General features: G+C 41.4%; 1 long non-coding RNA gene across 1 annotated transcript; it reads right to left on the bottom strand.

The window, feature by feature from the left end:
• Nucleotides 1-1,613: 1,613 nt before the first annotated feature.
• On the bottom strand, nt 1,614-10,981 carry LOC308179302. The gene is made up of 3 exons (XR_013940328.1): nt 10,901-10,981; nt 10,671-10,748; nt 1,614-2,414 (listed from the first exon to the last, which is right to left on the bottom strand). It is a non-coding gene; the product is annotated as an uncharacterized lncRNA (long non-coding RNA).
• Nucleotides 10,982-13,578: the final 2,597 nt, after the last annotated feature.

The raw sequence follows: 13,578 nt of genomic DNA, 5'->3' as shown, positions 1-13,578 counted from the left end.
TTATGCACACACCTCTGATTTAGACACTGCATCTTGAAGAGGTTTCCTTGATTCAGAAGAGCCTGGAATGGGGCCTAAGGCCTGGAATAGGGCCTAAGAAAGAAGCTGTGCTCCTCCTGTCTCCCACTCTCAAGGCTGTCCCAGGCAGAGCTAGGTGCCTTGTAATGAAGTAATGTGTGTGCCTCCTGATGCTTCAAGCACTTACTGAGGACATGAGCCTGCCAGAGCAAACTATGCCTCTTTAAGGGATGGCAGAAATCCTCTCACGCAGGTGTGACTAAGCATTTGGACGATCATCTTGCTCATCCCCTCATTCTGGGCCACTGCCTCTCTCTGGCACACGTTTCTTGTTCGCTTCAGCGAGCCTACCTATGGAGGAAGCATATCACAGGTAGGGTGTCTTTTCTTTTTTATTTGCTGTAGCTTCAGCCTTGTTCCCTGATGGAAGGTCCCTATGCTACGAGCCAGGACGGTGTTAGGTGGGGTCCCGCCCTGTCCGGAAGAGCTTTGCCTCTTTGGCGTGGGGGTGGCTCTAGGCCCAGCAGATGGCACCAACACACAGCTTTTCACACTGAACTTGCGGTGCTTGCAGTCCTCGTGGTCATTTGGTCTTCCCTGCACGTGAAGAATACATGAAGAATAAAAGAATAAACAAAGCTATTTTTTTCAGATTTAGGCTTCTGAATTCCTGTGAGTAGGAATTGCAATTGCTAGCCTTACAGACTCTGTGAAGGATACAGAACCAGACTATTATTGTTACATACTATATTTACTCCATCTTGCTCTTACTATGCCATATATCCTTTTCAGCAGACAAAGGCAGGAGGGGTTCTTAGCTTCCAGCTGAGAAAGGTTTTGGTTTGATTTGATTTGATCTGCTTTAATTCAAAGTTGATTTCAGTGAAACTTTTCCCTCTGGTAGCACTTTGGGCATGCATCAAGTACTTACCTCCGCCCTTTCAGATGCTTACCAGATGTGTGTTCTGGTGGCAAATGGATCACACTTTCCCACTGCACCAAGCATAGGTGGATGCACTGGGTTACCAATTCCTACCTTTACAAGCTGAGATATTCTCCTATCGCATCATACAGCTGCATGCACTGGTTTTCCGTTAGTACATTGCCAGGTGGGTATGAAAAGAATGGAAAATACTACAAACAGTGATGGGCTTTTTTACAAGAAACTGCCTCATGGATTGTTTTAAAAAAAAAAAAAAAAAGTGTCCTGGCTACCAAACATAAATCTATTAACCTTTTTTTTTTGGTTAATGAGAGCTGCCCCTGCATTCTTGACAACATCTAAACAACCAAAAACAACCAAATAGAAGAACGACTGCAAACACACTGATGTATCGGGATAACACTTGAGATCAACTTGGTTGTTCAGGCTCTTCGCTAGTTAGGTTTTGTTGACATTGGCAATTCTTACGGTTTCCTAGTTTAAAAAACATTCTTTTACAAGCAAAGTCAAGACAAACTCTCAGACTCTCTCTAAACCACAGGAGCAGACTCCTGCATCTGTGCACAAACTGAGGGTAATGGCTTTGCATGTTCCTGCTGCTGTCTGCATGAACAGATTCAGTTGTGGGACTGGAGGGACACTAAGACCATAAAACACAATTTGTATTTTTTTAATCTCTTTTTGTACAGTGGCTTTCAGTTCTGCTTTCAGTCAGGTTTACAAAGATGCTGTATTTCAGACTGAAATATTTCCTGTAATAATACTCTGTTAGACAATGCAATTAAGGACTCATATTCTACAGAAAAGTTGGAAAACTGAAGTCAGTGCACCATGAACAAAATCACTTGACAGTGACAGCAGAGGGCGCTTGCCCAAATATAGCATTTTCTTGGTGTTTTTTTGTTGTTTTTTGTTTGTTTGTTTTATGCCCACCAGAAGTGCCTCTGGGTTACCAACTGGCCTGCAAGTGGCACTTCACATGCAGTCACTACCTACCTGAGTAAGGAATTCTGCTGAAACCTGCCACTGATGTATTTTATCTAACTTCTATCTGTTTTACATGGAGGCATACTGTCAATTTCCTGTGGTGTGTTTTGGACCAAAAACTGTCAGAGTTACCTATGAACTTACCATTGGTTTACTCAAAAGAGGCCTAGATCTTTAAAACTGGAGTAAAGTGCCTCGCCACCGCTACAGTTACTATCTTACATATGGTAGTTTTATCATGTCGCTTATCATACCACTTTCACCAGGAGATTTCACAGTGCTCTGAAAAAACACCATTATCCCCACTATATATGTAGTGTTAGAAGAGCATACTTGAGGTAAGGTCAGATGTCTGTGGGCTTGTGGCAGGTGAGCGATCAGGCAGGAAGGAGAATGCCAAGACCTTGGGCCCATCTTGCAGCCAACAGCCAGGCTCGATTTGTCCTGGTCCAGCTTTCTGGTGTTCCTGAAGCATCAGAAGAGATAAGTAAAATAATTAGCAGAATCCAATGCATTTGTTAAAAGTGCCCAAAAGAGACAGTAAGCAGCCCTCCACTGGCACAGCTGGAGGCAGTATAATTTTTTTCATATTACTCAACAACACACCCCAGATTTGAGTTGCTGGATGCACTAGAGAAGAAGGGAAGTTCTGGAGCAGATGGGCACTTTTTGCCAAAGCAGCATTTCTTCTGCTTTTTCTGATAAAGGAAGATATTTCCACATGTCCAATTATGACAGCAGGGAGCTTCAAGTCAGACAGCCTGGGTGTAGGGGGAACATCTTAAAATGCCACTCTCCCAAAGCACTATAGCGCCTAAGAAACACCAGCCACCTTGTTAGGAAGTTGCACATTGAACAGTCAGTGTTGATACAATGGATTATAAGGTGAATTACAGTGCAACCAGGCTGTATTAGCAAGATGCCATCAAACTGCATGCAGAGTGTAAACTGATGGATGGAAAAGTAAATTCCTTATTTGACATTCCAGAAACACATAACCTAATCCAAGGGTTCAAGAACCACAATGAAATAAAAAGAAAGACAGCTGGTAGTTTGTCATGATATCTCGTTGTAGATTTAGAGGCATTAATTACATATGGGGAATATTAATGACAGTTTAAAGTGGAATGTAGCTAATCATTATGATATGATATCCAAGCAGAATGCTGGTGAAGCCATGTAATATTTTTCCTCCGGGCAAAAAGAAAACTCAGCAAATCTATGTGGAATACTATCAGCTTGTACTGGCCCAAAGGTCTAGGCTGACTTCTTTGCCTCATGAGAGCAGAATTCAACCACAATTAGAAGACATTTCTTACAGATTTGGCTAAGCCTGTTAGTCTTGCTGAGATCCAGAAAACACAGGAGATGGCTTAAAAACCTTGAGAACACCTTAAAAATAATAATATTTGAATTATTTGATTTGTCTTCCAGTTTTTAAGCCCCTTGATTTTAGGTTTCCAGTCTGGACCCAACAATGTTGAGGCTAAAATCTTTTCAAAAAACACCCAGACTCTGGTAGAGTTGGGGTGGTTGGAAAAGTAGCGCATTTGGAGAGTTGCAGAGTAGTAAGGCAAACTCCATCTCCTGTACAAACAGCAATGTGCTTCACAGTGGAGATAAACCCGTCTGCCACAATGGGTTAGCTGCTTGCAGCCAGAGACAAAAGCAGAAAGATACAACTGTGAGATGGTGAATGGCCAGTAGAAGATACTAATTGCTCCTTACAGTGGTTCAACAGTCCACAGTATTTAAACCAAATGAGAATCAGGATTAAACATTTCAAAAGGCCTTGGAAGGTCTAAGCTTATCACTAAGAGCAGTCCTGCAGAAAAACTGTAGTTTTCACTTGGTGTCACTGAAAGGTTATGCCACGTCCTGTGAAAAGACCACGAGAGTGTTTTGAGAAGATGCTGAATGAAGTCTCAGCAGGTGCTCCCCTCTTTATCTGGGAGTTGCATTTAAGCTGAGCACCAAACTCCCAGGTTCTGCCTGAGCTGTGCTACAGTCATGCCCTGCCTGGCCTTGTACCTTGCTGATCCAGATGCTCACCCTAATCCACAGACTGATTTCTTGATGTGACTTCAGACCTTCCTCATCTCTATGAACATGTCTGGCCATCACTGAACTGTCTGACCTAGTTACTGCCACCAACCCTGCTCTGCTCACCTCAGTTAGGTGCTGTCTGGTCATGTCCTTGTCTGTGAGGTCCCTTCTTGTCCACCTTGTTATGCTAAGCATCCCACTCCCCTTCCATTGCAGATTGTTGTCATACTAATATTATCTTCTCCTCTTGAGAATTCTTCTTCCTCTTAGGTCTCTGACAAATCCACACTTGCTCTAGAATAAGCATTACAGGAGTATAGTTGTGAGTAGTGTAAGAACCTCCTTATGTGCAATAACCAAGGAGAAGCTCTAAAGAAAAAGCTCTGCAGGATTTGGGCTGTTGCAGGCTGTAAGTAACAGGAAACGTAAGCCTTTCTGCTTTCTAAATCGATTTCACTCAGATACAGCATGGTTTAATTTCCAGTGTGCATCCATCAGTTTGATTTCTTCTCATGTTTTGGAGTCCCTGGGTAGCTGTAATTCACCCCTTGGCTTGCCCTCTGACATGGTGAGGACAGCAGCATATAATCAATGGCAGGCTTGCTACTATTAATCTTGTTCAGTAAGGGCCTGATCTTCTTTCTGCGAAAAGCAAGAGGACGGTTCATGCCGACGTCAGTGTAGGAAGGACGGTGCCCCAAACATTAATGGCTTCAGCAGCAGGTGTTCCAGGAAACCCACATCAATCTTCCCTTTTGTTGAGATTAAGACTTTTGCCACCCTTTGCTGGGCTGGAAATCAAATACCCGTGCAACCTGACTCTCCAACATTAGGTGTGAGAGGTGTTGCATGCAAAGCTCTCCATTCATTTTAATTGAAAGAAAAATGAACAACTAGCCCTCTTGAAAGATGAACACCTTTGAAAGTGATCACAGTTACCTACAGCTCTTATATTTAATGATATTTCAAGACTGGAAATAAGAAACACCATGAGAAAGTTGAATTTCCTATTTTCCAATGGCAAAAATCTCCCTTTCTTAGTTTCTTAGGCATGAAACCATTTAAAGATGTGTTTTGGGGGACAAAGAAATGACTTGATTTTCTCAACCTGAGTCTTGGATTACAGCAATTTGGAAGTACAGGAGTCCTCATTTTAGATTCTCAGTCCGCCAAGACTTTGAACTACCTTTACTGGGTCTGGATGTAAGTCTTTGTGCTATTGTGTCATAGTTATTTTTTTAACAACAGCTGTTCAAAGCTATTCAGAGGCCTGGAATGCTGCAGTACTTCCTGAGAAGGTAGATTAAGCTCATCATACAGGGATATTGGTCTGCAAGTCTTAATTTTTATTGCATAAAACTCATGTGAATCCTTCCGGGCACGCCCTGGTACAGAAGATACCCATGGAATCAGTTAAATGTAGATCAGCTAGTTAGGAGCTCAAGAAATATGCAAGTTATGTCATTACACAGCAAAACATGCCATTTATTGCAAAGCTGTAGAGTTCTAAACATTTAGGGGAATATATATATATATTTATACATATCTTAATCATCTACGGTTTTGGGTTTCCAGTTTTTGTAGGCTTGTATCATTTATATAATAATAATGAAGAATGCAGAACGTGTATGCCTACAGAAGTTTATGTACACAAACAGGCACTTATATAGTAAATATTTTAATTTGCTGTATAGATTGAAACAGAAAGAAATAAAAGTATGGACTCTGAAGACTACTTTTACTCCTTTAATATGATATATGATTGTTGAGGTTTGATTAACTGTAAGGAATGAAGCAGACAGGTGAACTGTATGTCATAAAAATATTTTTTATATCACATTGCCTTTTGAAAACAAATCTATTTAAGATTTTGATATGATTTATGCCTGGTTGACAGGATCAATTTTTAATTTCAAGGTAGTGAGAGGTGTGAGTGACTGCAGAGACATAGTAATTTGCTTACAGTTGGGCACAATGCCCACATGTGAAGAAGCTGCCAGGTTTACTTTTATTCCCAAGGAGTATTTAAGTAATGATCACTTTACTGTTCTGCCCCTAGATCCTGCATTGCCCCAGAGAGACTCTGGTTGCCCTCCTCCACTGGGAGAGGGCTCATCCAGCACCAGGTTTGTAGGCAGGAAGGTGTCTGAGAGGGGAAAAGGCCCAGGCTGCACTGAGATGCTCTGTGTCAGGGATGTGGTGAGCTGAACCCCCAGATGTCTTCTGATGACTTTTGTTCAGACGCTAAAATAGGAGTAGGAGTTTGCTCCGGTTAATTAAGTGTTTTGGAGGCACCAAGATATTAGTTCAGGTCATGTTTTGGGAAAGAGATGAGATGGTAAATATCCAGTTGTGTTTCATGTCTCCCCAGGATGCTGAGGTCCCCAGCAGCACCGACAGGGCTCCCAGGGCAGCCTGTCAGGGTCAGACACTGCAGTTTGGGGCTGCACAGGCACAAGCATTATTTTTCAGTTGTTTTTTTCTGTATGTCAGCAGTTGTGACCTCTTCATGCTGTAACCAACTCCTGTGATGGGTGTCATAGAGACTGTTAGTCTGGGCTGCTTCTGTTTTTTCCTTCCAGCACTGGCCCATGCCAAGACCTTGGGGAAAGGTGCAAGAAATGCTGGCAGTTGTTGATGGCAAGGACAGCCTCTTCATCAGTGCTATTTAGTAGCAGCTGCATTGCAGGAGGGTTGAAGTTCCTTCCCAATTCTGGAGAAGTTATGATTATTCCAGCAGCGTATTTCATAAAGAGATGTGCAAGGGCTTCATATAGTGCTGAGATCATGATCTGAATGATCCAAGGTAATTAATTCTCTGGTTACGACTATTTGGCCTAGAAGTCACAAAATCAGCATTCCGGATTCCAAAAAGCAGTGTTGCTCAGGCTGCTCCAATTATAGATGAGCATGCCGTGAAGTCTTGTTTTGGACCCACTTCCCTTGTACTCCATGAGATTTTGAGGGGTATTAAAAATTGGTGTTTGCATTTGAGCCACTCTTCCACTTAATTTCACTGTGGAGCACTCTTTTAGATAGGGGTGTTTATCGCTGTTTGTTTTTCACCCTTTTCCTCTCTTGCCCCGTACTGACACTTGTCATGCTCCTAATACCTCACAAATATACTCACTAGGTAACAGAGAAACAATGCAGACTCTTGCCAGTTGTCAATCATATGATCAAAGAGCACAGCACTGTATGTCCCAGGTCAGTGATGAATTTATATCCAGTCTTGTCTAGCACTTTCTTACTCTGGATAGTAAAGAGAGTATTTAGATGTGGAAAACTGGACCCGAGAGTCTTTGTCACAAATTTATGAGCCTAAATTATTCACAGATTGCAGAGATTATCACTTTTTTTCCCTGAGCCAGGTAGGAGAAATAATGTCACCTTCACCACCTCATCCTGCATGTGACTTCAGTTGATCTTGACCCACAGCCAAGATGCTGGCTTTATGATTCAAGCTATGGCATGCTAAAGATGGGAACAAAAATGTAAGACTTCAGATTACACTTTGGCAAGGCCTGCAAAATTCAACACTAACCCCCTTTAAATCCTTTTTGCTAAAGCTTCATTTTTTTAAAGCTTAACAATTATTTGATCGTCAGAATGAGTTGCTTTGTAACTGAGCATAAGTCAGGTCACAATGAGGCAAATAGCTTTTCTTTCATGTTCTTTGTTTCTAATTTAAGCTTTAGCTTTAAATGATTCTTTTACTCAGCTGGACTGAAGACTTGCTCTACTTTCCTCTTTAGGAAAAAGGCATCCAGCTACTTGACAACTCCTGCTTGTAGTGAGCTGAGAGCTCCATTACAAGCTATTGTCTGGTGACCTTGGCTTTAATGTATTTCCAGTAGGTAGGATGGATAGGATGCGAACAGTGCTCCTTTGTTTTGCAAAAGATTTAGCTCGGAGGTTCAGGAACACAAATATCTGTGGCAAGGAAAGATTCTCTTTTTGGTATAAAGTAATTTTTGCAGTGTTATAACTGTGTCCATGAGCTCATGTCTATGGCACTTCTATAAAGAAGCTTAGGCTAACATATGCTTGGCTCACTGTACTGTTAATGTTGCTCCTAACAGCTTTCCCTCCGTCCTTTCCCCTCTGCTCTGGTCATCTCCCATGCTTTGACATTTCCATTCCAAGTCCCCTTCCTCCAACACTAGCTCAAGCTCGCTCTCTGCAGCTCTCCCCAAAACCCCTAGTCTCACTGTCGCCCAGCCTTCAATAGTATCGGTTTGTGTTCAACATTGGATGGACAAAGTTTTAGCATGTCTTTTATCCACGACAAGTGCTCGGTGTACTAGCAATGCTAACATATCAGCTTTTTACTTTTCCAGTAACTGCATCACATATCTATGTGTAAGGTACACCTCATCTGTTTCCTCTTGCTAGACATGAATGTTTTATAGCTTTGTGCAGAAATTTTTCAGCAATAAAAATAGAAACACTGATGTCAGTTCTTGATAAGTAACTCATATCAAATCACATCCCACTGGTAATCTGGCATAGCTCTTTCTTACAAAAGTATTATGTGAATGGATGTCCAAAATAACATTTGGTGTTATTAGGAGTACCAAGGTCTCATCTGTAATAACAATAACTGCTGAAAATCCTGCAGGAATAAAACAGATGATGGTACTTATATAAGAAAACTCATGAGTTTCTTTTTTATTTCCTTGTGTAACACGACTTATTGAGATTATTCAAACCTCATAATTAAATCATTAAAAATAATCCTTTGTGAAGGTTTTCAGGTCTTTTCTCTAGTTATAAAGGTATTTCACAAATACTGAGATGAAGTAAAAATTGCATTAGTCACCTTCTTTCATAGTTCCTCCTTAAGTTTTCCCTGAAACCGTTATGTCTGCCACTTATAAATCAAAATTTACCACCATGTTTCCAGGTATGTTAGCACAGAAGATTTAACTGAGACATTAGAAAAATGGTGGGAGTGTGAGGGCAATGAAGCAATGCAATACATCTTCAAGGAGGGCATACATTCTTCACCATTGGAGGATTTTATGGTCAGTTTAGAAAGAAAATAATAGGAATAATACTAGGGTAGGTGATCTTGCTTTAGCATAGGAGATGCAGGAAATCATCCTTTAAGATTTTTTTCAGGTCTATTTTCTTACAACTTTATTTTGTAGCATTTCCTGTCATGAGTACGTTATAGGAGTAATAAAGTATTGCTGGACAGGAGCTGTCAGTAACCATTGAAACCTCTCTAGGTACTAGAGAAAAAGTGCCAAAAATATGAAAAGACTGTAATTAGTTACTAGTGTAGCTGACTTGTTTGAAATGAAATGAAATCCAGCCCAAGAAAACTGAAATATAATTCTGAGGAGACCTCTAGAAACTAATTGGTGCTTTTTTAAGCAGTCACTGGAATATGTGTACACATATATAGGGATTTTTATTTGGACCAGATGTAAGGATGTAATTACATGAACATAGGTCTTGTGAGACACCTTTCATACCAATTTGGGTCTCAGATCATAGGCTGGAGAAATGAATATTCACATAATTGTGGTTCCTTGCTCAAAATACACTCAGGCCCTGCTCTACTCAGCTGTGTGATACATGTAAGAGAAGGCTTTCTTAAGCCTGGCAGGGCTCTGACTACTTAAGGATGGTTGGGAATCAGTCTGGGATGAAGGCTTAGTTATTTAGGGAAGGTATTGCTAGGCTGCAGCTAAGAAAGCAACTTGATCTTACTTGAATTGGACAATTTAATTTCCATCATTGGGTTCTGCAAATGACAATGTACCGACAATGAAGGAGTCTGCTGCTCAGAAATTACTAAGCAAACCTTGGTGGAGAGGTAAAATGCAATATACCTGTGTGGCTCACAGTTATCTTAACTGAGTACTTGTAAGATTTCCTAGAACAGGGAAAAGCTACACTTTTTTTTTGCCAGCTTACTATTGTTTTGGCTTCGCTACCAGTTTCTGGAATAAAGTTTCCATCTGGAAGAACTATTCAGTGTCCACCACAGCCTCTAGCCTGAACTGTCACTTCCAATTTTTACCATGTTGCAAGTCCTGCACTAAAACTGCTAAGCAAAGAAAGCAATTTATGTTCACACCAGGGCAGAGGACATGAACTTTCCTTCACGTACCATTACATCTGTTACAGCTGTGACAGCTGCTCACACTGTGGTTCTGCATTAAATACAAGACAGAGGGCACCATCCTGCAAACGTTTGCTCTAGTCAGCATAGTTGTTCCTATAGAGAGTCATTAAAGCTGATTTTGCACAGGATTGTCTGCAATAAAGTAACTGTTACATGAGGCAACCAGATGGAAGAGCTCCCAAGAGGACCCATCCCACGGGTTTTCTGCAGCTCTCTACAGCGTTCACAGAAGCAACTGCTGTGATAAGTCACTGCATACATTTTGCAGGTGCTGGTGGGGATTCGATTCTCTGTGGCAGACAGAGTAATTTTTGGAACCTTTTCCTGTGATTTTTTTTTTCTTCTTTCATAAAGGGCAAAGAAATTGATAGGCAGAGATTAATCACAGAATTATTTCTAATCAGACAGTCTCTATGTATTAGATTTCTGTATACAAATTCATAAGCAATGATGACAGTTCAAGGGGTTTCCTAGAATTTCAGTAACCTTTCTGTCTGGATCGACTGTGTATGCCCGTGGAGACATGAGTATACTCGCTGTAACACCAGCATGGCCATTCTCCGGTAACTCTGTCCGTGGTTTCACCCGTCTAGCCTTTAGAGGTATCCAGAAATCCTAGAGAAATATATCAAGCTCTCAGACTCTCTCTGGGCAAAAATACTAGAGCAGATAAGTTGTGTCAAAGAAAGCACAGATATACGAGAAACTCAATTGTTCAGAAATACTTATTAAAAGGTCTTGCACCTCAATAATGCAGGTGTAATTACCTTGTAAAGAGAAAGCAAAGCAGAGCACCTCAGAAAGAAGGGTAACCTCCTGGAGGCCTGCTGTCCTCGTGGCTTTGTGTGAGGCACCAAGCTGTACCACACAGATAAAGCTTTGTTTGAGGAGAGTGGGGTGGGGGAAACTAGCAGGCCCACGGGTGAGCTATGGTGGCAGCTGAGGCCAGTGCATTCCTTTTCAATTGAATTTTCCTGGCATGCAGCTTCTAATGCATTCTCCTCTAGAACTGCAAGAAAAATCAAAGTGGTTTTAATAACTTCCAATATGAATTCCAAAAAAAGAGAGAGAGAGGGAGAGAAGGCATTACCATGCCATTCCATTGCTTTATTGGCTTAGGAAAAGAAAGAAAGAAGAATTTCTTTTGATCCCACACAAGAAGAATCATGTCTGTTTCTCATTTTGAACTCAAAACCCATGCAAAAGGAAAAGGAAACCAAACTTACCTTATCTCTGACCAAGCATATGCAGAGTCATGCACACAATGCCTGATTTTACTAGGAAATGCTTCCCTCTGATCCCCTCCCATACAGAGAAGAGCAGAGGCTGTCCTGACTTAATTCTGAGTCACTTCAGTAATGTTGTGCGTTTATCTTAACAAAAAGTTTGGTATGACCATTGTATCCTCTGGGTGTAATGCCTTAGTAAATTATACATTGATTCCATCTCTTGAGACTCTGAACACTGAGCTTCTCTTTATCCCGAGTTCTTGTAAATGTCAACCTTTACTGTAGCTGGTCTCAACAGCCTGCAGCCAGCATCTCAAAAAAAACTACTAACACTTTTCTGTCAGGATAAGCATGAAGGTATGTGTTTATATGCAAGAGTGTGTGAGAGAGGGAAAGTAAGAGAGGAGTAAGACAGAAAGAGAAATGCTGGGAGAGTGGGAGAGTCTGCTGTCTATCCTTTCTCTGTGGCCTCTGTGTTTATTTGCTGAATTATTTTGAGTAAAACCCATTTTGTCTTATTGTAAAGAGAGCACCTAGGTAAAAGGAGACTATTTAAGGAAGTACAAGGACTTTCTGTAAGGACACAGTATGCGTGTGAAGTTCTCGCTAGTCCCTTTACTGAATTCTTGTCTAGGCGTTATTTAAGCTGTTTCCATATGGCACGGGTCTTTTAGAAAAACAAAAAAACAACAACAAAAAAACACAACACCCACTCAGATTCCACATTAAAAAGCCTATCAGATTTCTTTGGCATTGTCTGATTTACAAATCCCTCATGGCTTTAAGCCAATAGGTTTGTCTGCCCTGTCCATCTAAAAATAGGTGCTCCTCTCAGGTTTTGCTAATATTTTACCTGGAACTGAAGTCAGGTTGCCAGAGCTAGAGTTACCCAGTTCTCTCTCTAGTCTTTTTACGGATTGAATCATTTATTTCACTTCATATCTTTTCCAGGTTTTGAAATTTACAGAAATTAAGCATTCATGTGGGTATGTCTAGAAATGTTAGGGTTGCGAGAATAATTGTTTGATATCACCTCTTTTGTAAGAGCTTTGGCTTCTTTTCTTCATTATTAGAATTAGAGCTGATGAGTTCGAAGTCTCCTATTGTTGTTATCTTCCTGTGCCAGTGCCATGCTGTGCTGTTGTCCTCCTCACAGCAGCAAAAAATCTTTTCCTATTTCCCAGCGCCTGTGTAATGTAAGCGTTCCCATCCTTTTTCTCCCTTTCCCTTTTTCTGATGTAAGTGGATGGTACTGTAATTGCAGGGCAGAGCTCTGGGGAACTGATGGCACCTAAGCTGGGCTGGGACAGGAGAGAGGTGGCAGTCTAAGCTGGAGGCAAACCTCCGTGCAGGAGGTTCCTCCTTGCATCATCCTTGCTCCCAGGCGTTACAGAGAAGAGGGGAGTAATTTGTTACTAATCTTCTTTCTCACGCTAGCTTAGCCACTGTGTGTGGCAGATAGTGGGGAGGGGACGGAGCCAACCATCGCCTGTCTGCTTCTTACTCACCAGCTCCAAGTTCACCCCGTTAAAGTCTGCTGTCTGAATTCATGGACACAACTGCCTGTGCTGAGTGGAGAAGGTTTCTCATTTCTCTGTGCAGATATTCAGCATGAATTAGACAGCAAGAGAAGTGTCTAGCTTACATAAGTGCCAAAGTTGCAGTGCTTATTCAAACCTTATCAGAGCCTCTTGATGGGAGTTACCATGAAACCTCTCATGGAATAGTTGATCTTGTATTTTGGCATGGTGCGTGATTTTGGCTTCTAGCAGGGAGGCCAGAAATAGCTATCCTTCCTCCAGAGCTCAGGCTATGGCCAGCAGTGGGGAATACAGAGATAAAAGAAAATTAAAGACCTTTAAAACGGAATGCAAGAATGCCAAGGGGTATTTTGAATCTATTCCTATTTAATCTGACTTCAGACATATTGCCTCTGATTACTCCATTTCTAAGAGTACAGTGGCTACTATGCAAGTAGCAGCCCTTGCCTAGAGCTGCCCAGAGAGCAAGTGCCTCCTGCCTTGCAATTCCAGGGATAGTATGAAGACTGCCATCATGCCATCACCTTGACATCATCAGGAACAGCAACTGCTTGTTTTCCTTCTGATATATTACTCTGAAGCAACATAAATGTCAACTTGCTGTCTGCACATCTTACTCCAAGAGACAACAGTATTGCTCTGAACCTCTAGCTTGGTTTACTTATTTCTTGTGCC

The sequence above is a fragment of the Anser brachyrhynchus genome, assembly GCF_964034855.1.
Source record: "Anser brachyrhynchus genome assembly, chromosome: 1".
In the NCBI taxonomy this organism is placed as follows: Eukaryota; Metazoa; Chordata; class Aves; order Anseriformes; family Anatidae; genus Anser; species Anser brachyrhynchus.
The sequence above is the reverse complement of the archived record's forward strand: the minus strand, read 5'-3'. Positions and strand labels throughout refer to the sequence as shown.